This window comes from Cygnus olor, chromosome 8, assembly GCF_009769625.2.
Source record: "Cygnus olor isolate bCygOlo1 chromosome 8, bCygOlo1.pri.v2, whole genome shotgun sequence".
In the NCBI taxonomy this organism is placed as follows: Eukaryota; Metazoa; Chordata; class Aves; order Anseriformes; family Anatidae; genus Cygnus; species Cygnus olor.
Window position 1 is genome coordinate 10,075,401 of NC_049176.1, and position 22,756 is coordinate 10,098,156.

The following is a 22,756-nucleotide window of genomic DNA, read 5'->3' on the forward strand; positions in this document are numbered from 1 at the left end:
CTGCCATGAACATTCATCTTCGCACTTCAGCATAGACTTCTGGGTGCAAGCATCTGATTGTAAATACCACTGTTGTGGAAACTTGGCTGAAGGGAATAGACAGACTGTCACACACACTGAAACTGAGATGATCATTATCACGACTTGAAAGAATAAACGGGCATGATTAGGAACAGCTGCTTTTGAATTTATATGTGGGGCAGCTCTGGGAAGGAAAACAGCACTTGCTATCACATGCACCTTGGAGCCGGCTGGAACATCCCATTTCTCATAAGCCCACAAGAGCTTATAGGAGCTGTGTTGCTCTGAGGACCTGAACTGGCTTGTTGTGGTGCCTGGTGGTCAGATCTTCAAGCTGTAGAAGAGCCTGCATGCGGCTGGGTTAAAGCATGCACTGTAGAGGGGAGCCCTCCTGGCCAAGGGACCCAAGCTGTGTCTAGATGAGGTTATCCCAGAATGCTTCCCAAATCTTAGATCTGGAGGCATGCTTTGGCTGCGTCCCAGCTCCGGGTTGGGTATGTACCAGCAACCCCAGAGCCTCGGTTTGCACACAGAGGAAACCCAGATGGGAGTGCTGGCGCATTGTAGCAGCTCCTTGCTCTGCAGCCTCTGGAGACCAGGACACAAGGTCTGGCGTAGACAGAGCTCAAGTGACCTGTCCATGGAGAGCTTTGTCTCTCTCCTGATCACCCGTTTTTCCAGCACAGGTCAATCCACCTTATGCAGCCCCCAGAAGGTCCTGTGAGGAACAACCCCACCAGACATAATCTTCGAGTTTACAATCAATCCAGTAAAACCAATCCCAGCTGAACCACTTTTGTACTGGAACGATTATTTTCTTTCTTATTTTTTATAAAAATGTGGATGCAAGCCAAGCACCATGCAAAAACCTAAGCGCGTTATGCCACCTTGTCAGTTAAGGTTGCTATCCCATCACAAACAATAGAAAGGATCTATTTTCTGTAAACCGCAGCTGATTGACATTAATTAGGAGACACTGTCTCTGTATGGACTGTGTTCCACAAGGACTTTTCTTAAGATCAGTCTTTCTGGATCCACGTCCTGCCAAACACGGCTTGTTTTTGTGGGTCCTCTTGTTTACTGCTGTATTAGTTTGGTGTTAGATTTTTTTTTTCCAGTCCTCTGGAACTTCCCCAGAGTTCCCAGATTTGTTTAAAAATCAACACTAATGGTTCAGAGAGCTCTCGGGCCAATTTGTTTATCCTTTGATGCAAGTTATCTGATCCTGCAGAATGTCTAACTTTAATCACTGCTGTTTAACACACGGCTTCATCGCTGATAGAATACAAAGTATTTCATTATCTCCGTAAAGTATGAGTGTGTCATCCTACTTCTTTCCAAAGAGAAAATAAATGTTGAACAAATAACTCTGTCTGTTCTACAGGCAGGCTGAATATTTTCCCATTATTGTCTGGGATCTCATTGTAGGATTTGGCTTTTCTTTGTACATTTAAAAAAATTCTTATTATCATTAACCCTAGCAGCCACAGATTTTCCAATCCTGCCTTTAGGTCACCTTCCCAGGTGTCTGCGTATTCTCACTGATTTCCACTCACTGCTATCAGATTCCCCACTTTTTATTTACCATTAACATGCATGCACATCAGTGCCACATACATATGCCCATACTTATCTTAGCAGATGCATATGTTAAACCTCCAGTAATGCTGCTTCCACCTTCTCTCTTAGCTGGGACTTGTTTATGTAAGACAGTGCTGAGGCTCCCAGAATAGCAGTTCAGTTATCTTAGAGCATCTCACAAAATAGTCTTAAACACTTCCCAATTATCAGCCATTCAATTATTTTTTGTTTGTTTAAACAATTCCTTCCACTCCTAATTTTGATCCTGACTATTTTCAGCCCCAAGCAGTTGTTCTTTTTCCAGAACCAGGGCCTAGAGCTGGGCACCTCTGTGCTTTTAAAACTCTGGTCCCTCATCGCATATAAATAGCACTGGTCAGAGCTCTTCTGCATGTGCTTGCACATGCTGTCATGCTCACTGGCACAGTGACAGCCTGGGGATAGGTTTTGGAGTCCCTGCCCATCACGAGACGGGAGAGCTGCAGACCTAAAAGGCAGAGGGAGCTGGGTTTGGGTGATCTGGGGGGGATGTATGCCTCTTCTGCTCCCAGGCTCAAGGAGAGGGGGAAAAGCCACTGGGGACCGAAGACAGCTTTCATCAATTGAGATGTTTTATTTTGTGTTGGCTTTTTTTTTTTTTTTTCTTAAACATCCTTTGTTTTCTAACAATAAATCATAGCCCGAGGCAAAAGCCTTTAAAAGGACTGGGCATGGAGTCTGCTTCCCTTCCCGGGCTGGTGAGGCGGGCCAGCAGCTGACAGCAGCCATCAATCTACAGCTCTGCCATCGATCCATCTTTATCTGTCAGCGCGGGACGACCCTGTGCCGGCCCAGCCTGCCACCCCCTCCGGACACCCAGCCCTATCCGTGCCCCGGCAGGCAGCGGTACCAAAGCTGTAATGCTACAGAAGGCAACCGCATCTTTTCCGAGCAGAAGGTGCTGGTAAATCCAACAGCCCACTTGTGGTTGCACCTTCCCATGAGGTTTCAGAAATACCGAGTCACTTTTATTATTATTTTTTCTCCATCGGTGGCTATTTCTACCTCCCGTTGTTTACTGCCCAGGCTTCTAGGTTTGCTATTAACATTCGCGCTGCCAGGAGCCAGCAGTTTATGGTGGCGCCTACGTCTTCTGTTTACCTTCTTTAATATTGTTCCCCAAAGATGCTCCATTAAAGCCCTCTTAACTGTTCTACCTTGTTTGTTATCCGGAATATTGGTTGCTCTCCCAAGGAGATGGAGGTGGTCCAACTCATATGCTCCCTCTGAAAGCAGAGCTGATGCTCCATGAGTTGCAACACCTCTGCTTCACCTCCACTTTACACCTTTTGCCCCTTGGTGGTCTCTCTCCCTGTCTGCTTTTGCTTCCAAGGCATGCGGGCCCTCGCAGCCGATCGTTTGAACTTTCCTCTCCTTCTGCTCCCTCCTGAGGTCCCTCAAGTTCTTGCTGATCTGAGAAGTATTTTATGAGGCAATTTCATTCATGCCAAATGTGTCATAACCGATGGATCCCTGCCTACAGCCAGCAGAGCCCCGTTCAGCCATGCAGTGATGTGAGCTGCGCTGGAGCCAAGGAGACCGCACACAGGCCCGTCATCTTGCTGTCCCCTCTGCTGCGCCTTGCCAGGCTGAAGGTTTGCCTGTGGCCACGCACGTTGGCTCCGTCGGCCACCACTCACTCTCCTTCTCCCCTTGAGAGAGGGCATCAGGCTCAAAATGGGCCATCGGAGACTGTTTAGGTGTTTTTGGTGCTAATTCAAGGTCAAAAGCCACGCTCCGGTGCCTCACACCTTTGCCACAGACACAGGCCCATGCCCTCTGCCTGCAGGTTTCCACACAGCATGGGGGACGTGGTTGTCCCTGGGTTGGGGTCTCTGCTGGGGGACAAGGCCTCAGCCCCTTGGGGCACACTCTCCTCAAAAATGGCAGCCAGACACATTTCCTAGGATGTCATGGGTGACCAAAGAGGGGACTGTCCCCAGGCAGGGCCACAGCACACGGTCCCCAATGCTACCATGATCTGCCCCATCCCATAGCCCAAGGAGGATGGGGCCACCACACGTCTCCATTCCCTGAGGTGGGGACGTCCCTCAGCAGGGCTGGCTTCCTATGGGGCCGGGGGTGATTTTGGTGTCATGAGAGCACCAGGCCAGGGCAGCCATTTCATGGAGGGGAGGCACGGGGATGGGAGGAGGTGGGGGTTTCTTGAGGAAAGGGAGAAACCTCCAGCCTGGAAACCCCTTTGTTCCTAATTGCGCAGTTCTGCACAGGCAGCGGGGCAGGAAAGGGGTCTTGACACGGAGCCGCCTGCAGTTGTCCCGGCCCCTCTTAAAATGTCCTAGAGCGCTTGGCTTTGCCTCAGATTAAGTCCAGTTGCCCGGGCTGGCGTGTACCCGTACACAGGCTAAATGAGAACCACCCGTCCCACTGCCGTCTGCCCAGCCCTCCTCCTCCTCCTCCTCTCCCGCACAGGTTCATTAAGGCCTTCCCCAGTGAAAACAGGCTGCGTTTTGGGGGGACTGCCGAAGCGTTTGATATTTTCCACTCTGCGTGTCAAGGGCATTTACAGTCGGCGTCAGGCTGTTCCGTCAGTCTGAGGGAAGCACTTTGAAGTGTTTGTGGTAGAGGCCACATGTGCAGTCAAGATGTGCTCCCCAGCCTCTCGCTCCGTTTGCATTCCCAGCACCATGTGACAATGAACAACACGGCTTAACTCTTTCGTGCTGCTCGCAGCCTGCGTTTCACTTCTTGGCAGCATCCACCAGGGAGCAAGAAGAGGCAGCACAGCTTGGACAGGCATGGCATGGGGCACGGCCCCACTGAAGAAGGTGATCTGGTGGAGGTAAAAGGTCTCAAAGCTTCTGGCAAATCTGATGCTAATCCCCATACATGCCCGAAGGGCTGCCACAGGTCCCACTCGGATGATGGAAGTATCATTGCTTGTCGCGAGCATCGCTGGAGCTGGCTTCCACCCTCGCCAGTCCTTGCAACAGGCCCCAAGTTTTACCCGAGAAGCCGCATGGAATGAGTCCCAGCGGTGGTGACACACCAGGAATGCCCACAGTGACATTGCTGCCTGTCCTCTGGCATGACGGATGGCACACGATGAAATGTCAGCCGTCTCCTCCTGAGCAGTGCATGGGGCGAGCAACTGCAGCAAGTTTGCCGTGGGGGCTGCGGTGTGAGCCCAGCAGTGTTTTGAGGAGCTCTCCATGGGGCAGTGGTCAGGGATGACTCCAATTTGTTTGTGTAGGGCTTACACAGTAGTTGTGTAGCTCTCTGCCATAGCTGCGGGCTTTACATTATTTTCACGCGCCCAGAGAGCGCCCTGGAGAGGGGCTGCCTTTAAAACGAAGCAGGAGGACCAGCAAGCAAAGCAGAACAGCAGCCCTCAGGCCATATGCCTCTGCTCAGCTCCCTAAAAAGACTGCTGGGACAGAGTGAGGAAATTTGAGAAACGTGGCATCAAGCGATGCTTCCCTGGTGCCTGAGGGGCACCTTCACCCCCTGGCTCTCCACAGCCCCCAGGCAGGAGGTGGGGGCTTCTCCAGGAGGAGACATCGGTCCTGGTGGCTGGATTGTCCATGTTCTGTCAAGCACCTGGCTGGTTATTAGGAATGGGGCTTGGCTCGCACCTCTGGAAGTCCCACGAGATATAAACTCAACCTTCACCACCATGCAAGCCTGTCTATGCCGGGGGCTGAGCTGCAACCCCCACGGGGTGGTTTTAATTCTGAGCAGATTCCCAGTTTGATCCGTGCAGCCTGGACCCACTGCAGTGATAAAAAGGACGTGGCAGGCAACAGCGGAGGAAAGAGAGCGGTGGGAAAGGCAGGGGCCTTTCTGTGCAAGCTCAGAGCTCAGCAGCTATGAGCTAAGGGGTCAGAGACGTGAGATGCGGAGATGCAGGTCCCACCCTTTGCTGCTGCCTCGAGCACGGCAGCGGTTTTTGGGAGCCAGCACTCGATCCAACCCCAACACTTGACTGCTCGCTCGCCCCCGCGTTCCCGGGGCGGTTGGCAGAGCCGTGGCTGCCAGGGCAGCACAGATCCGGCATGGGGAGGCTGCTCCAGCAGCTGCAGCGTTAACGTGTGGCACACAACAGCATCATCTTCCTTCTCCATTACTGCATTACAGAGGGTGGAGGCCTGGGGGAAGGGTGTCACTGTGCTGGCTCTCACTTGGCAGGGAAAAAAAGTCTTCTGGGCCGCAGCTTCCTAGAAAAGCTGAAGGCAAGGCATTATGCAGGGGAACTGACCTGTCCTCCTTCCATGAAAGCCCCCTCCGTGCAATCAGTTTGAGTCCTGGAAGCTCCTGCCTCTTGCCAAAACAGGGCAGGTGGAAGGGGGCTGGATGGCCAGTTTTCAGGCCAGTTCCCAAGAAAACAACACCGATGTGCTAACCCTCTATCCCATGCTCCCTTATCAGTTTTGAACTGGTTGGCAACTTTTGAAACCCATTTGGTCAAAATGGCAGACTTCTCAGAAGCAGTACGCTAATGACAATAAAATACACGTTCAGAGGAGACAGATCCAACCTGGGGGCCCAAGTGAAGGGAAGATGAATAAGTTCACTTTTATTAGACATCAGGAGGTAGACGCAGGAAAGCTGGCTTCATTGATTTCACAGACCCTCTTGCTTTTATAGCTCTGTTTCAGAGCAAAGGGGAGGCCTAGTTTCAAAACTTCACCAAATTCAGTGGGTGAGGATTAGGTATGTTAGGCCAATCTCCTTCCACCCCACAACCTGCTTTCCTAAGACCTAAATGTGCCTCAGGCACCAGCTGTCCATCACCCATCCCAAGATTCATCCCTGGCAGTGTGCTGCACCAAGCCTTGATGCCAAGGACATGTGAGATAATTTTGGCTTGGGTCATGGCTGGGGAATGAAGGCAGCTTCCCCTTTTTGTGCTCATGACACATTGTACCCGTTTACAGCCCAAAAGGCGCGTACAGCTGCGGTCTGACCTTCTGGTCCCCGGCACAAGGTGTATTAGGGGCTACATTTCACCCTTGTATAAACCCTTTAATCAGAGGATCATAAAGTGCTTTGCAAAAGTTTGCTGATTAATCCTCACCACGGTCCTGGGAAGAAATAAGAGACACAGGGGAATCACCTCATTTGCTACGGAGACGGGTAACTTTCTGGGGTGAAATTGAGGCATTCAACAGATGAGAACAGCACTGCTCAACATAACATACCGGCCAGAAAAGAAATGAAAGGAATTAAAATCGTGGTGAACGAGGGGAGATTTAGGCAGGCACAGTGTGATTAATCACGCTGAAACTTGGCTAAGACAACGGGGAAAGGTGCCATGTGATTTTTATCAGGCTCTGTTAATGCTTCGCTCATGCCCCAGTGTGACAGGTAACACAGCACCCCATGAGAAGGGGCTGGGGCAGCAGGATCGGGACACGGCTCGGGAGAGAAAGAGCTGGGCAAAAATTCCAAAAGCACCAGGTGGGTTGGGGCTGTTGGACACGACCCCCTGCTGCCCACCAGCCTCGGGTGGGTGCCTGAGAACAGCACCTACAGCGACCCATCGGCCATGAAGTTATTGCTCCCTGTGACTGTAGGGACTCAGCCCATAACCCAAGGACGCCGTTGTTACCCACGGCTTATAAATCACACACACTCCTACCCCTGCACCCAGGTGCTTTTTGTCGTTCCCACTGCTGAACTGCCATTGCTGCAAGCAAACAAAACGAAGGCATGCCTGGTTGTTTCCCCGCAGCTTTATCTTCTCATGCAGCCTCTGCGCCTTGGACCGCTTGTGTCTCTTCAAACATAACTTTCCTTGAAGCGTCTTCAGCTCAGCCATGCCCTCCAGTAAGCTGTACGCACAGATAATTTGCAGAAAATCAGAGGCAAGACACAGCCGAGTAATCTTCGTCACCAGTGAACCCCAAGGTAGTTTACAAGCAACCCAGAAACTACTCTGCAAAATGGGATACTCTGAAAAGCAAACACTGCACAGTGCAAGATGTACACTGCCTGGTCCTCAAAACAGAAACGTCCCAGATGACAATGCTGGCAAAGAAAAAAAGGTCAGTTCGAGCTAGCTTTTGCTCCAAGATTTCACGAGACATGACCGTGCCAATCCTTCGATGCTAACGAGACTCATTTCAGAGCAGATTATCCAAGACCGAAGGATACTACCAGGGACTGGGCACACCGTGTAACTATGTGTTGTTTTGCAAAGGCTGACAAATCAGATGGCAGTGCTTCGCACAAACCTGCGCGGCTCTATATGATGGCAGGAGGGAGAGGGTGAGATTATACAACTTGAATAAGGCAAAAGCCCACAGACTTTCTTTTTTGGGCACAGATAACTCCAGAAATTATCAGTGCCGGCTCTGCCAGCCCTGTGCCTCTGTCCAGGCCACATACCACTCTTTTGTATCCTCACTGCAGTGAAGGATTTTATCCCACTAGGGTTTATTATTCTTTTATAGACTGAAGGGCTTCAGCCTAATCTTTCAACAAACAAAAGGAATCTTTCAACATTTCAATGCTGTTGTAATTGGCTCCAAAAATAGCACCCTCAGAGCCACATTTCTTAATCTTCTCAAGTCCAAGGATTAACCTTTTTTCAGAAAAAAAAAATCCAAAGACCAACTTGTATATTTTTAACATAGTAATTCAAATAAACAAAAGACTACAATTTGAAAGTTAATCTATAGTAGCTTTTATTTTCTCCCATTTAACTTGTGTGCTTGTTTCTGTGGCCACTGGAGGGGAGAAGAGAGGGTTCACTATTGTTTCATGAGCCACCACTGGATGTTTTATGGACCACCGAAGGCCCATGGATCACAGCCTGCAAAACATTGCTATAGAGATAAAAAGGCTCGTTACAGGAGGCCCTTGCTCTCTGCTCCGCTTTATGGCTGGTGGTGCAGCAGACTGCCACATTTTGTCTTTAACTCCTTTAGGCTGCCCACTGAAGGGCACTGGTCGTCTCTCCAGGTGCTCTGTGTTGCTCGCTTCGTGCTGTCCTTGCAATACCTGTGCACTCAGACTATATCCCTGGATCCATGCCATGCTCCCGTGTACTCCAGCCAGGTCAGCTCCAGGACAAAGTACCATTGCCCAAGGGATGCAGAATAATGCCGGTTTGTTCTGTCTCTTAAAAAAAAGACAGTATGCAATCAACACCTGCACCCAACCATCCTTGGACAGGATGACTTGTCTCCACTGCTCCTCAGTCACCTGAAGTGGAACAAAACCTGCCTTGGTGCAGCCCTCTGTACAGCCCCCCCAACTCTCTCCCAACCTTGCAAGCAGACACCTTGGCACCGCCAGCTGCCTTCGGACTCTGTTAGTGTTGGCTGGCTGGGACTGATAGTTTCCCTCTTCTTTCTCCTTGTTTCATTAACTGTCACGTTGGAGGTTTTGATCTTCCCTGGAGCCAAGCCCTGCCAAAAGATTTACTCTATTGCAGTGCTCCGTTTCACATAATTGCCAGAGAAAGCTGTGCAGTTGGTAACGACCAAAGTAAGGAAACACACTAGATGCACTCAGGATATAGCATTCACATATTGTACTTTCATAAAGGTATAGCAATGGAAACATTCCCTATTTTGATTGTCCCAAAGCCACAGGAAAAAGGGAATTAAGGGAATTGATATGTCTGGGACAGATGCCAGCTCTGATTTACTCACATTTTTACCCTGATCTGAAATTCCTTGGTTAGAGATGGAAAACTTTTACGGAATATGTGAACCAAATCAGGCCGTGTAAGTGCTGGGATCCAGCTAAGAGCTATCTCGGCTGACACAGTCTGAGAAACATAAAAACAAAGGAACTGACAATCAACTGGGCAACAACAGCTCTATAAGAAACTTCTCTTCCTACAGAGGGTTTGGACATTCCAGCATCACCACGGCTAATACCCACGTTTGCAGTCTGCCTTCTGACCACAAAGTGCCTAAGGTACCAGAACACCAGTGAGTTAGGATGTAGGGGTTGGCTTGGCTCCTGGAAAGAGGATGTGCTTTATCATCAAATCCCAGCATGATTTGGGATGGAGAGGCACAGAGCGGTCAAGCCAGAGTGGTGAGCCCAAAACAGGGTTGCCTTTGGAAGCAGTATAAAAAGAAAATATCCTTGCTAACATAACCTCGCCTTCTAGTTTAACCACCACGTTCCCTCAGAGAGTGCAAACATGCCTGCACATATTTTAGGCAGAGCAACCCACTTAGGAAGACTTAGATGCAGCGTAAGTCCAATTAAAGCAAAATGGAATGAAAGTCCTAAATTGTTTCAATGTGTCAGAGTGAGGAGTTTGCAAACCCACTGGTTATTGCAAAGTTGTTCTGGGAAAAACAATTTCTGTATAGATTCCATCCCACTTTGCTGAACTCCATGGGAGATTTGCCATCAGCTTCAGTGGGAGAAGGACCAACACACATAAGTAAGATTTAATCATGCATTAATTAATTGTGCTTCAGGCTAAATGTACTTGCTCTTACGCTCCAAACCTGCAATGAATTTTCTACAGAAAGGTCTCTGTCCCTGCAGTGGTGTCCACGGAGCTCGTACCAGCAAGGTGGAATTACAAGATCCCATGCCACTGCCCAGAAACACAAGAACATCTGTCTATGTGAATCTTGCTGAGATTAACATGAGTTCAATCAGGAGCAGAGTTTGATGAAAACGCCTCATTAGATATCAAGCAGAAGAGTAGATCAAAGCTTTTCTTTAGCTCACTAATAAAATAAAATAAAACGGAAATAGCCCTGCAGAGGAAGGAGCTTGCTTGTTTGTGATGGCTCTGTTTTTTGGGAAGGTGAGTACAGTAACCACAACCTTATTATTGCTAAAATAACCAAAACAAAACACAAAATTAGGCAAATCCTTAATGCAAGATAACATCCTTAATTCTTTCTATTGTTTAAATTCCCAAACATCAGACAGTGTGGTTGAAGTGTTCTGCCCACACCACCTTTGTTCAAAACAAGGGAAAATAGTGAAGGCTCTTTCTTGATTTATGAAGTAAGGTTTCTTTTGTGTGCATTCCAGTATTAACAGGACCCCAAAATTCAGGTAGGGTAAGCTTGATTTACACCAGATCAGACGCATCATCTACGGTTCCTCCAAGACAGTGCTCTGCTCTCTAGCTCAGCTCTCTAAGGCTTTCTTACACAGAGTTACTAAGGGGCAGATACTGGCATAGTTTTGTTGTGGCTTAACCCCTGAAGGCAGCTGACACCTTTAAACTCGCTAGAAAGCCATTTGCTCCCTATGTAATTAATGTCCTTCAGGTAGAAAGCTTGCTTTCAGTACAAAATAAGCTCTTTTTAATCACCTCTGTTAAGTCTTTCTACTTCATCTCATTTGGTTCCTATAGAAATCGTAAGTCTTCCAGAACTGCAAATTCTGTTTTCCAGCCAATGTTAGGAAAACTGATTTTTCCACTACCTTCTGAGATAATATTTGCATATAAACACTGTTCCGATCTCTGAAAATATAGCTGAAATTATTCTTGTTATTCATTATACTGGAGACCTTCCATGTTTCCACAAGCAGCTGCTTCATTTTTTCTTCCTTTCCACGTAAGCAAAAAAAGACCTCCTCTTTGCTTCTTCGTTAATCCTCAGCTCCTTTTTACATGCAGCTCTTCAGCAGAACTCCTTGTTTTTCAAAAATCAAAGAGAAAATAATGAGATTCTGATTTGAAATCAGCACCTTCTTGGCCAAAACAGGACTCCTCGCCCTTGACCCATTATGGTTGGTAAAGCTATAAAAGTTTGTAGCTAGTCTGGAGAACTAACTCTTCTCAAAGACTCTCTATTCAAAGCTGAACAATAAAAGTGTAAAGGCTCCAAAAGACATAAAGAAGGCTGTCAGGGATCTTCACCATGGTTTGGGAACCTCTGCATTAAGGAAGAGAGAAAGCGCATGGAATTGCATGTCTTTTCTATGTGTGAAAAGCTCCACTGAGCTGAACAAAAAGTGACGAAGTTCCTCAGCAGGGTGAACATCTCACACATTAAAAGCGGATAAAAGAGACCTACTGTGCAAGTCAGCCAGAACCAGCAAAGCTGCTTTTTGCTACATATTATACATTTCACCCCATTTCAGAAGCACACACTAACGGTATTGCTCATGCATTCCCTGAACTTCCTAGGCCTGTTTCTGGCACTTTTTTCCACCTCCTTTCTCTGCTCTCCTCTCCACTTCTGGGGCTGTACCTCACTGCTGTGTACACACGTAGGATAGGACTTGGAGGTCTAAAACAAGACTGAAACATAGGAAGGGAACACACTACCCATTAGGCAGCACAACAGCAGGGCATGACTACAGATAGATAACAGAACTATCAGCATTGTTGATGTGCAAGTCCTTATCTCTGTTTCAAAGTGTTGTGTAGAAACAACTTTCATTTGTACTTGGGAAGGGCACTCAGAAAGGGAGGTGCAGTTAGAGCAAGCTGTTTAGATGGGGCAGAAGGGGAAAAGAGGAATTTTCTTACTCTCCCCTATACGGATCACTTCTGAAAATCCCACTTGCTTTGAACACCATCCCAGGCAAGAATCAGACAGAACAGAGCACTAGATGAGAGCCACATGGTGAGATCAACTGGTAAAAACTTTTTTGTGTTTTTGCATCTCTGCTGCAGAGCACCCAAATACCAGAGATTCATAAGCATTTGCAAAGGATTTACATTTTCAGCATATCATTCCTGAGATTAGCATATAAACTTAACAACAACATAAACTTCAGCTGTCCCCTTGTTACCTCCTTGCACAACCTGTATTCTTCAGGATCTTCTCAGTTGTTGACAAAGAGGCTCTCCTCATTTAGAAAAGCAGAAAACCATGGGTTGTTACTGTTCTCATCAGGCTGTGAGATACAAAGAATTCCTGAGATCATCCTCTCTATCCCTATATTGCAGCTATAGCACTAGCCAGGAGCCTGTGTCTTTTCATCTGCCTACTTAGCTATTTTTTTGAAATTTTCAGGCCTTGTGCAGCTGGAAGATGGCTAAAACAGTGCAAAGAAGGGCCATGGGGCTCTGGGTTTTGCAGCCTCAGCACCCATGGAAAGAAGACCTGATATAGATGCTGGCAATCCTGGGTGAACCTTCTTTCAGAGGAAATGGAGACGCGCTGGGAACCTCCCAAGAGAGCAAAAGAATGCTTCCAGACAGTCAGGTGGAGCAGCCTGCTGGCTCCATCAACCTGAGGGACTTGGCAGCCTCCGCTGCTCCAGCTGGCCAGAATCCTGGAGTCTGCAAAGCTGAAGGCAGAATTACTGAATTATTGGGAGAAAACAGATCACTGCATGCGCTTATAAGCAGTGATACCTACATACATATATACATATACACACGTACATTTATACACATCATGGAGTCAGCAGCACCTAGCAGACTTGCAGGATATATGGACTTCTAGCAGGACTTAGACCCCTCTGTCTTATTCTGTAATGACTAAGCTGGTCTCTGTGTTGGGCATCTTAACTCTGCAGAAGAGTTCTGACATCTTCCTGGAAAAGATTTAAAGATGTATTTTTATTGGGTTTTGTAGAAGAAACACTGACTAAATGCTCCTATCTGAAGCTTGCCCAGCAGCCTCACATTCCCTGGGTTCCTCTAAGTCTGAATCCTCAAAGTCTTTCTGTAGCAGAGGCCAAATCCCACTTCCAGCCCCAGTCTGGGTGCCAGGCTTGCTTGCTAGGCTCTAGACTTCTTCAGCCCAGAGCAGAGTTCCTGCTTACGTCAGTAGTAGTTGGCCAAGAGAAAAAGAGAACAATACAGCCTTTATAGATTAACAATATTTCAATTTACTGTAATTTATGCGGTATATAACATGGTTCAGAGGAAGAATCTGTCCTCTGGGATCCTTGCTTTTTCTATCTTTTCTTTCTCTTCCATCTCTACCTTTCACTTCCCTCATCTCCTTCCTTCCATTTCTACCTTTTTACCTCATTTTCTCTCTCCTTTCTGCATCTCATCCCTTCCAACAGTTCCCACTGTTGCTCTGATGGCTCCACTCCCATACCTACTGCTATCTTATCTGCTAAAATCACCACCAACAGAACATCTAGAGGAAATGTATTTCAGAGTCCTGGAAGGTGATGCATGGAACAAAGAGAGCAGGACTTGAATGGCTGGAGGACTGGGATATGCAAGAGAAGTTACAGGCTGCAATGGCCTGGTGTACATGCATTGTTACAGGCAAGGGAGAGAGATCACTCCCAGCAGTAGCTGAAAGAATTCTCTGCAGCATTTCTGCCCAGGAAAAATATATTTCAAAGTCAGAAGGAGAAAAATAAATAGAAAAATGTTTCATCTTTGGAGTGTTGGATATTTGATCTTATCTGGAAAGAACGTGCGTGTACATGGGTGCATACATCACTGTTGTTATTTTATGAAAGAGTGTTGTTATGAAACTTCCCTTCCCATTTTGCATAAATATCATTTTTCAGACATGTGGTCACTGGTTTAGGGAATATTTACTGCTACATGCCTCAGTTTTTGCAGACCCAACTTTTCTTGGTTTCATTCTCAGGACTATTCAGTATAACCAGAGCCTTTGCCACAGATGTCCCAGACACTGCTCTTAAAGAAATAATCCTGACCAAAACTGGTGCTTTGGCCTGTGTGAACTGCTAAACATCATCACAAAGCAGCAATTAGGCTGTAAGTTCCTTACAATCTTTGCCTCTTCAAACCTTATTAGTTAAGTCACATGGACGAGTGTAGCTATGGACACAAAAGCAGCACTCAACAGGTTCTCACGTTTGTTCAAACTCATATCTGCTTCTCTTCCAAAAGCCAACCACCCAGCTGACATCTGATGTGCTGCCTGCCTTACCTGGATGCAAGCTCAAGGAAGGGGAAATCCCTTCTCCACCACAAGTACAGCCATTACCAACACTGAGAAGCTGCTTCTCCCACACCAGTACCTAGAAGCTACTGTGCAACCTAACAAAAATCCCTTGAGCTCACCACTCCTGGTCTAGCTAGCCCATATTTCCTTTCACTCTTTCCCAGCCACCCAGGACAAGAGTTATCCACCCCTCATTACACATAAGGACATGCTTCCAGGTCCCAGAGACAAGTACAAATGCACACTGACTTCCTAGTATTCAAGGTATTCTGCAATTCATGGAAAATCCTCCATCAACCTTCAGGAGAGTTAGATGAGGTAATAATAGGCAAGATGAAACAAGGGGCTGGAATTGTCACGGCCCCAAGAGCACCTAAAAGCCTTGCAGCTTTTTCCCCCTCTTTGGCGTCTAGCTCTCAGTTGTAGAGACCAGCCCTGATACAGTACAACTGAGAGCTGGAATCAGACTGCTGTGAAAATGGTGTGAAAAAGCTATGAGAAGCCTCTGCAGGGCACTTTCCCCACTTCACTTGGGAGCTGCCTTGAAACTCAGGCCCTTGCCTTTGGTCTTTACCTCAGCAATCACATCCAGGAGCTGGTACCCAAGCCCTCCTTTCTGCTGTGCGCTTACCAAACACTAGAATAGACAATTTAAGCAGCCACACTGGTCCCCCTCACAAGTGGGTGATGATCCTGTCCTTCAAGACATCTTCTCAGACTGAAATTGACCCCAGGCAGATCTGTTCATGACACAAGCCACCTTATGTCTTCTCCAGGACACGAGCAGGCTGAAGCTCAGACCTCTGCCTTTAAACAAACAAACAAACAAGGGATAAACCATCTTAAAATAAATTCATAGGGAACTATGATCCTCATTCTTCCTAAAATCACTGGGCTCTTCGTGCTAACGTTATATTTTGACAATATCTTTCCTTATTTTAAAGTCTTCTGGTCAGCATAAAATGATACAAGAGCACAGAAAGCCATTCCGTTTTCAGGACAATGAGGATCAGAGATAGTGAAAGCTCTTCTGGATCATCTGTTTCAGAGCAGGTCTCTATCCCCCACTTTTCACTTGCTGGAAAGTTACCCGGCCATATGTTTGCAATTAAAGTCTCAGTTCCTCACAGGCTCATGGCAAATAGTTTGCTTCACCTGGGTCACATCTCTAAAGGGAATTCCCCCAGACAGGATTTGCAGGACATATTCGGTGGCGGCTCTGACATCGGTATTAGCCATAATGGAATCCATGTCAATTATGTGTTCATCCATTCGTTTTTCTATCCAGGCCTCCCACTCAAATTTCAGAGATCCCCTTCTAAAATGCAATTTGACCCATTTTGGAAGGGAGAGAGTTCCTTAGTCACTCCATTTGAGACCAATTAGGCTGTTTGATTTGGGATCCTTTATCCCATAGCGCTCTCAGTCTGTCTGTTCCAATAAATGTTGCAGAAAATCTTAGTGTCTGCAATCCCTGCAAGCTTCATGGACCCTATTTCATATCCAGTAACTGCACTCCCTTTACTCCTCTTTCACCATCATGAGTCAATCGCAGACTTTGGGGTTACTCTGTGTGTGCCAGCTCCATCTCCCTGAACTGCCCTTCAACTTCTTGCCCGGGAAAGCTAGCAGGATGAGGAGGCATGACTGACTTGTCATGCTTTTTCCTGGCTTAAGAGCTTGAAGTGAACTCTTTTGTGGCTAACATGCCCCACAATGCATACGTGCTCTCAGAATTCACTTTTAATTGACTCCACTGATTTGCTTGAAATATCAATTAAATCATAATGATGTTCTCACCTGACTGATGGAGAGAAACTTTTTGCTCAGCAGATAATGACAGGACAATGGGGAATGGTCTTAAAATAAAAGAGGGGAGATTTAGATTAGATTTTAGGAGGAAATTCTTCACTCAGAAGGTGGTGAGGCACTGGAACAGGTTGCCCAGAGAAGCTGTGGATGCCCCATCCCTGGAGATGTTCAAGACCAGGTTGGATGGGGCTTTGGGCAACCTAGTCTGGTGGGTGGCACCCCTGCCCATGGCAGGAGGTTGGAACTAGATGGCCTTTAAGGTCCCTTCCAGCCCAAGTCATTCTATGATTCCTCTCCAACCATCTGATGGATAATCCAATCAGCCCATGACTAATTCTCCCCAGTGGGGAGAATTTCAAAGCAAGGAGCAATCACAGATTTGCGGTGAGTATCAGAGTTTAAGGCCTTTGTTTTACGTTTCATGCACAGATGTTTCCGGCACCTCAGAGCCCTGTTGAACAAATCAGTGGGTGTGGACTCAAGGCTGATAATGGAAACAAGGTCACAGGTTGTGACAGGACACCTACCTGCTTTAATTCCGCGGTCTTCAGAAGTTCTCCACATGTTCCAAACCAGAATAACTTGCAGTTTGTGAATTCAGAGTACTCCCACAGTACAGAAATAATCTAAACTTACTATAATACAAACCTTTGATTGAAGAACGAGCGCATATTTAACTGTCATCACAAAGAAGACGGCTTTCCTCATTAGGGGCTCAGATGAATTGTTACGGTAAGACCAAACCTTGTTAGAGGAGAAGGGCTGGAATCGGTGCTTCCCCTTCCGAGCCTCCGTGAGTGACCCTGAACTTTGGGTGAGGGAGGTTGGTTTCAGAATTCAAACCTGAATTTGACTCTGAAGTTGGCAGCTTGCCCCCTCTTTCAGGCAGCAGACCTAAACCAGCTGAAGATCTGCAAGGCCTTGTGCTGCAGGGAGCTCAAAATCCAGATCTGGATTTTGCAGCCTGGGATCATCTCCGAGTCTCCCGGCTTGAGAACCGCAGTTCCATTTGCTTTACGTCACCCGCCTGTTTGCTTTGGAGAAAAAAATATATTAAAAAATATATAAATCAGTAACAATCCGAAAGACAGCAATGCTGTCCCAGCAGCTTTCCTCCTCGCAGAGCAAGGAAGAAGTCAATTAAGCCCAGCAGTACCCACATCCGTAGCCCTTTGGGCCTCACAGCATCTTTTCCCTCTTTTCTCTGTCTTTGTTTTGTTGTTTTTTGTTTGTTTGTTTCAATTTTTATCACTTTAGCTTGTGCAGCCTGAGAGGCAGGGGACCTTGGTGGTGTCCTTGGAGTGTTCACTCGGTTGGAGCACACCCAAGAGGTGGTTTTGAAGGCCCCTGAAAGCCTCCGAGCCCCCATGCTGTGTGCATGTTTTGCAGAAGGGGGATGGCTGCAGCTGGCTCTGCACGATTTGCCCTTGGGGACAGGTTTGCCTGCCAGCCAGAATGGTGCTGGGAGTAAGGCACTGCCATCTTCATCCTCCTCCTCTGTCAGCCCTGCTTTGCTTTTTGGCCATGGAGAAAGTAGTTGTGCTGCTAGCCAGGCTCTGCCCCTCTTCTGGATATCTTCAGGCTCCCAGCGGTGCACAGAAGCAGTGTTCTTTAAGTTTCCTGAGCCTGCAGTGCTGCTGCCTTTGGTGGCCTTCTCTGCACATCCTGAACCCAGGCACTCTGCCACCACCCCATGGAAACCAGACCTCCAGGCTTCTCTGCCCTGTGCGCCCTTGTAATCAAAGCACACATCTCCACTCTGCAGCCTTACAGGAGCTCTAAGTTAGGGCTCATCTCTTCAGGGACACCTGACGGTCAGAGCCCGTGACACGAGGGCTTTGCAAAGTTTTTTAGCATTGTTATTTTTTACAGTAAGTTCTCAGTAAGTTGCATAAGCCTTATAGGTAGATCCAAACAAAGCAATGCAGTATTCAATGCATCCAAATCCTCCTTTCCATCACTATTCCTGCACAGCCTGTTGAGCTTGGGTCAAGCCCCATGGATAATCCAGGGTCCTCCTCCTGTGCAGGACTTCTCCATACCTGTGAACCTACCCTGCAAGCTGCTTCATTCTGCTTTTTCTCCATTTTTAACCTTGGTGGTTCTTCATTGAACCCCTGTTTCCTTGCTAAGGTCTTTTCCTTGTGTTTCTCTTCATTGTTGGCCTTCTTTCTCTTCAGCTCATGAACTTTTCCATGATTTTGAATTCCTTTGCTGTTCCAATGTGGGTAAAAACATTTTATATTGGAGATAAGGTAATTCATTGAAAATATAGTCAGTCGTACTATATTGATACATGAACACTCATGTATTTCATTTGGACACTTATTTTCTGAAACATTCAAAAAATATAACCAAATACATTTCATATTGGAAAATATGAAACTTCAGAACACTCAAAAACTGTAGGAACAGAGCTTTCTGGCATTATACAAATGTTTCATTTTGTGAAAGACTGGGTTTTCTTCTCTTTTCTCCAAAAAATATTCAAAACAGGTACTTTTTAATGTTTGCATGAAAAATACGTCTTGTTTAAAAATTTTCCGATGAAAAATGTCCACTAGGTCCCAGAGCCGGGTTCATTCCATGGTCACAATCCCTACTGACAGTGGTGAGATTAGTTACGCTTGGTAAGAGATACAATGAAGAACTAACAAACATCCTTGCTGTTCTGTGCTTGTCCCAGCTTCCCTCTGCTGCAGGCACCCCCATGTGCTCTGATCTCTTGGTAGGAGGCAACACAGTATTTGTTATTGGTTTAGCACCAACCATGGAGCTCCATTTCTTACACAGCCTCCCAGGACAATCCTGGGTTCTTATGTGCAAATGAAATATGGCTCTGTTCATGCATGCTGACGGGCCCTCTCCATGGGCAGCTTGCAAGGAAACTCACCCGTGGCATTCTGGCACCATCCTGAGCCCATTACCTCTGCTCCTGCTGCTTCTGCTTCCTTTGGCATTTTCAGCAATATCATGGAATGAGGAGTGAGCCCCAGAAGAGATGCATACCTATAAACATGGCACTTGTCCCGCTGCTGCTAATAACTACTGACACTTGGTTTTCCACACCTCCGTATAGGTGAATTAAGCTTTGTTGTGCAGAGCTCAGAACCAATCACCAGGCTGAATGGAAACCAGATTCTGATGATATTTGGATCCAAGGCAGGAGCTGCGCTTTTGATATTGCAGCTTAAACCTGACTGCACAAACAATCTTGGCTCTCCTCCCATTGTAGTTTTCTATGCTGCCAAGCCTCAGTATTAAAAAGTCAGGAGGCAGGCATGAAAAGGAAGAGAAGAAAGGAAAAGAGAGAAAAGAACAAGAAATGTGACACACTTTCACTCGTGTTCTAGGTTTCTTTAGGCTTTCGGATACAGTTGTCTTGTGCTAGAAATGTTTCCATAATCAGAAGGACTAGGAATATAACCTTGAAGAACAGAAAACATGAGAGGTTTGAAAAATTACACACCACCAATGACTACTGCCTCATCATAAGCCCCAAACCTGACAGTGAATCTACAATTAGCAACATCAAGACCTGCAACACTTCCCCATCTCATCAGTGAAAAATGTTTCCTGTTCGCAAAGCAAACTTTTATCCCTGAGATAAGAAGCACATTGTAATGCAAAGGTTGTGAAGTATTTGTCATCAACCTCCCTTTTAAATAGAAATCAGCACGTTGCAGCAAAGGCCATGACCACGTTGCTGAAAACCAAAGTGATTAATGACACTAGTACGTAATAATTAAAAATACTCACTGAAGGGGATCGTGAGCCATTCTTGACTTGGGTAGAGTATTGGCCAGTTGGATTGGAAATCTCTGGGACATTCTTTAGGGACGTGGCAAAGCACAGGGGGGTCCTGGCCTTTGAACGAGACTCTATGACTGTCCTGTAATAACGAAACATTACAGAAATAATCACATCTCAGCAAGAGCTCCAGTTTTCTGGCCAGAAACGCTAAAAATCCTCAGCACTGAGGGTCAAATTTCCACAGTCACCTTGCATCAGCCTGACTCTGCTCCCACTGCAAAATCAGTCACTGGCGGTATGAAGAACAGCCTGTGCTTCTGAAAATCCCTTTCAGACTGCTATAAAATGTTTCTTCAATTCCTACATCAGCCTAAACATTTATTCTTCAGAAGTGGCTTTGTTCTCCATTCAAATTTTGCTTCCCAGCAATCTGAGACAGAGGAGCAAAGTAGCTTTTGCCCATCCAGCCAAAAGTTTGGTTCAGAGAAGATCCCTTACTCCACCACGAGGCCCAAGCAACGCCAGCTAACACCGTGCCCAAGCTCCTGGTCTCACCAACGCTGCTGGGGCAAGTCACTGGGAGTCCACTGCTTTATTTGGGGCTGGGATTTCGTTCATATTTAGGCTACCACTGAGTTCAAAGGTCACTCCTCTCAATGTCAGGACTATAGCCCTCCTAAAGAAGGCATTAGCTACACTAAGAAAACGCAGAAATCCCAGCCTTTGCAAAACTAGTGCAGGAATTTTCCCTTAGTAACAAACCCTTTAGCATCTTTTGTTTTGGAAAACATGAAAATGTTTCCATACAAATTTTTCCAAAATGCAGCCCTCAGGATTCTCACATTGCCCCGACTCTGAGAAATCCCTCTGCTCACCCCAGAAAAAGAAAAAAAGGACGGCCCGTGGAGCATCTGAAAGATGGCAGCATCCTCAAGCATCCCTAGCCTTGGGGTAGAAATCTAATCCTCGTTATCCCTGTTTTGATCCCAGGTTCCCAGGGCTTCATGCCAGGTTGTTGGGGGTCTGGCATCTCTGGGGGGGTTTGTAGGGATTCTGGAGCAACGCTCAGGGTGTCTGTGGGCTTCCCGTCCCACAGCTGGACTGAAGGCAGCACAGGGGCCCCAAGCCCTGCACAACGAGGCAGCCGGCTGGCAGGGGAGCAGGCTGCGCTCCCGCAGGCTCGTGGCTGGGGCTGGGCAGCAGCTCACCAAAACAGAACCACTTTGAGAAGGATTTCAGCAATGACGAAGGACGATTTCCTGACGATGAGGAAAGCTTTCCATTAGAAATGTCCCAGACAGTCCTGACCCGGAGGCAGCAAGGCGCTCCAGCGAGGTAGAAATGTCCCCAGTGCAGCCCAGCAGTGACGTGGTGAAAGCACAAGGCTCAGGAACTCGCCCCGAGCCTCTCCGCAGCGTGGGCAGACTGGGACCCTTTCCAGGCAGCTTACCACCCACCCTGGCACTAGCTGTTGAGTTATCCCGGGCTCCCTCCATACCTCTCTGCAGAGATGCTCACTCCCTCCTTACAGAGGGGCTGAGAAACCCTCCAGAGATGCCGGTCCTTGCGTTGACTTGGCCAGAAGGAGATTGCAAGCATCTCCCAACACCAAGTGTCTTAACCAGGGGCTGTGCATGGGTGGCAGGCTCGTGCCATGCCGAGCTTTGCTGGGCTTTGCAGACTGCAGGGTGCCCGGCCCATCCAGTCCCCGTTGTAACAGTTTTTTCCCCCTCGGGCTCTTTCACACCTCCCCGTTTGCCTGCACCTCAGCGTGTGCTCGCACATAAACAGCACGGAGGCAGTGGGTCCCCCACTTACCACCAGGGCCAGGCTCACAGCTTGAGCTCACAGATGGCCTCCACGTTCTCCCTCCTAACAACAAGGAGAGCACATGGGCAGCAGCCACCACACAGGGAAAGGAGCTTGCTTCCCAAAACCCATAACTGTCCAATAACAAAAAAAAAAAAAAAAAAGACAGGCCAGGAACCCCTCCAGGCATCTCGGGTGGCTTTTTAATGCAACATGCGGGCAGAATCTCTGTTCCAGGTTTTGCTTTGAGCTGATTTCTTAAGCACATACACATCCAAGCCTGGGCCTCCAGCCCCCTGGCTTGTGCAAGAGCTCTTTTGTATGTAAAGTTCTGATGTCCATGTCACAGATCTCATCTGCACCACGCAGCGGGCTCTGCACAACACCGAGCAGAAAGAAATGGCACAAAATCTCTTGATAGATCATCTGTGGAAGGCCTGAACTCCAGCCAAGACAGATAAAAATAAAATAAATTAAAATAGTTGTGTGTGTGTGTGTGTGTGTGTGTTTTATGAAGGGAACATTTATATTTTTAAACTAGGAGTAATTGTATTCTGTATCTGAAATGGCATCTGAAAGTGATTTAGTGGAACAATGTGGTTTCTGATTGGTGCTTGAACTAGTTCCAGAACATTTTTTATAATAAGCATCATAAAGATCCCAATTATCTGATCCTTTTCCCTAACATGGTCAGAGAGGATGTTTCCAAAGAAAGGGCTTTTGGGTTGTTTTTTATTATTATTATTTTTTTCGTTTGTGGCACTGATCCTGCAAACATTTACATACATGCTTAATCTTGTGAGTAGCCCCAGAGAAGTGAACCAAGGCAGCCCTCAGCAGCAAAGCTAATCGGAGAGTAAACTACTAATGTTCACATTTGCTAATCAGGACAATCCATAGACTTTCAGGGAAAGGTCTGCTTGTTATTCCGAGAGCTGTTCAGG

General features: G+C 47.1%; 1 protein-coding gene across 4 annotated transcripts in view; it reads right to left on the minus strand.

The window, feature by feature from the left end:
- Positions 1–8,010: 8,010 nt before the first annotated feature.
- METTL11B (methyltransferase like 11B) overlaps positions 8,011–22,756 on the minus strand; it is a 49,551-nt gene continuing 34,805 nt past the window's right edge. For 2 of the 4 annotated variants that reach the window (XM_040565248.1, XM_040565249.1), the window contains 3 exons: positions 20,010–20,142; positions 15,070–15,245; positions 8,011–12,843 (listed from right to left, as the gene is read on the minus strand). The gene's annotated coding sequence lies outside the window, so the exon portion shown is untranslated. The remainder of the gene's footprint in view (positions 12,844–15,069; positions 15,246–20,009; positions 20,143–22,756) is intronic. The other 2 variants (XM_040565250.1, XM_040565251.1) reach the window with 2 other exon arrangements.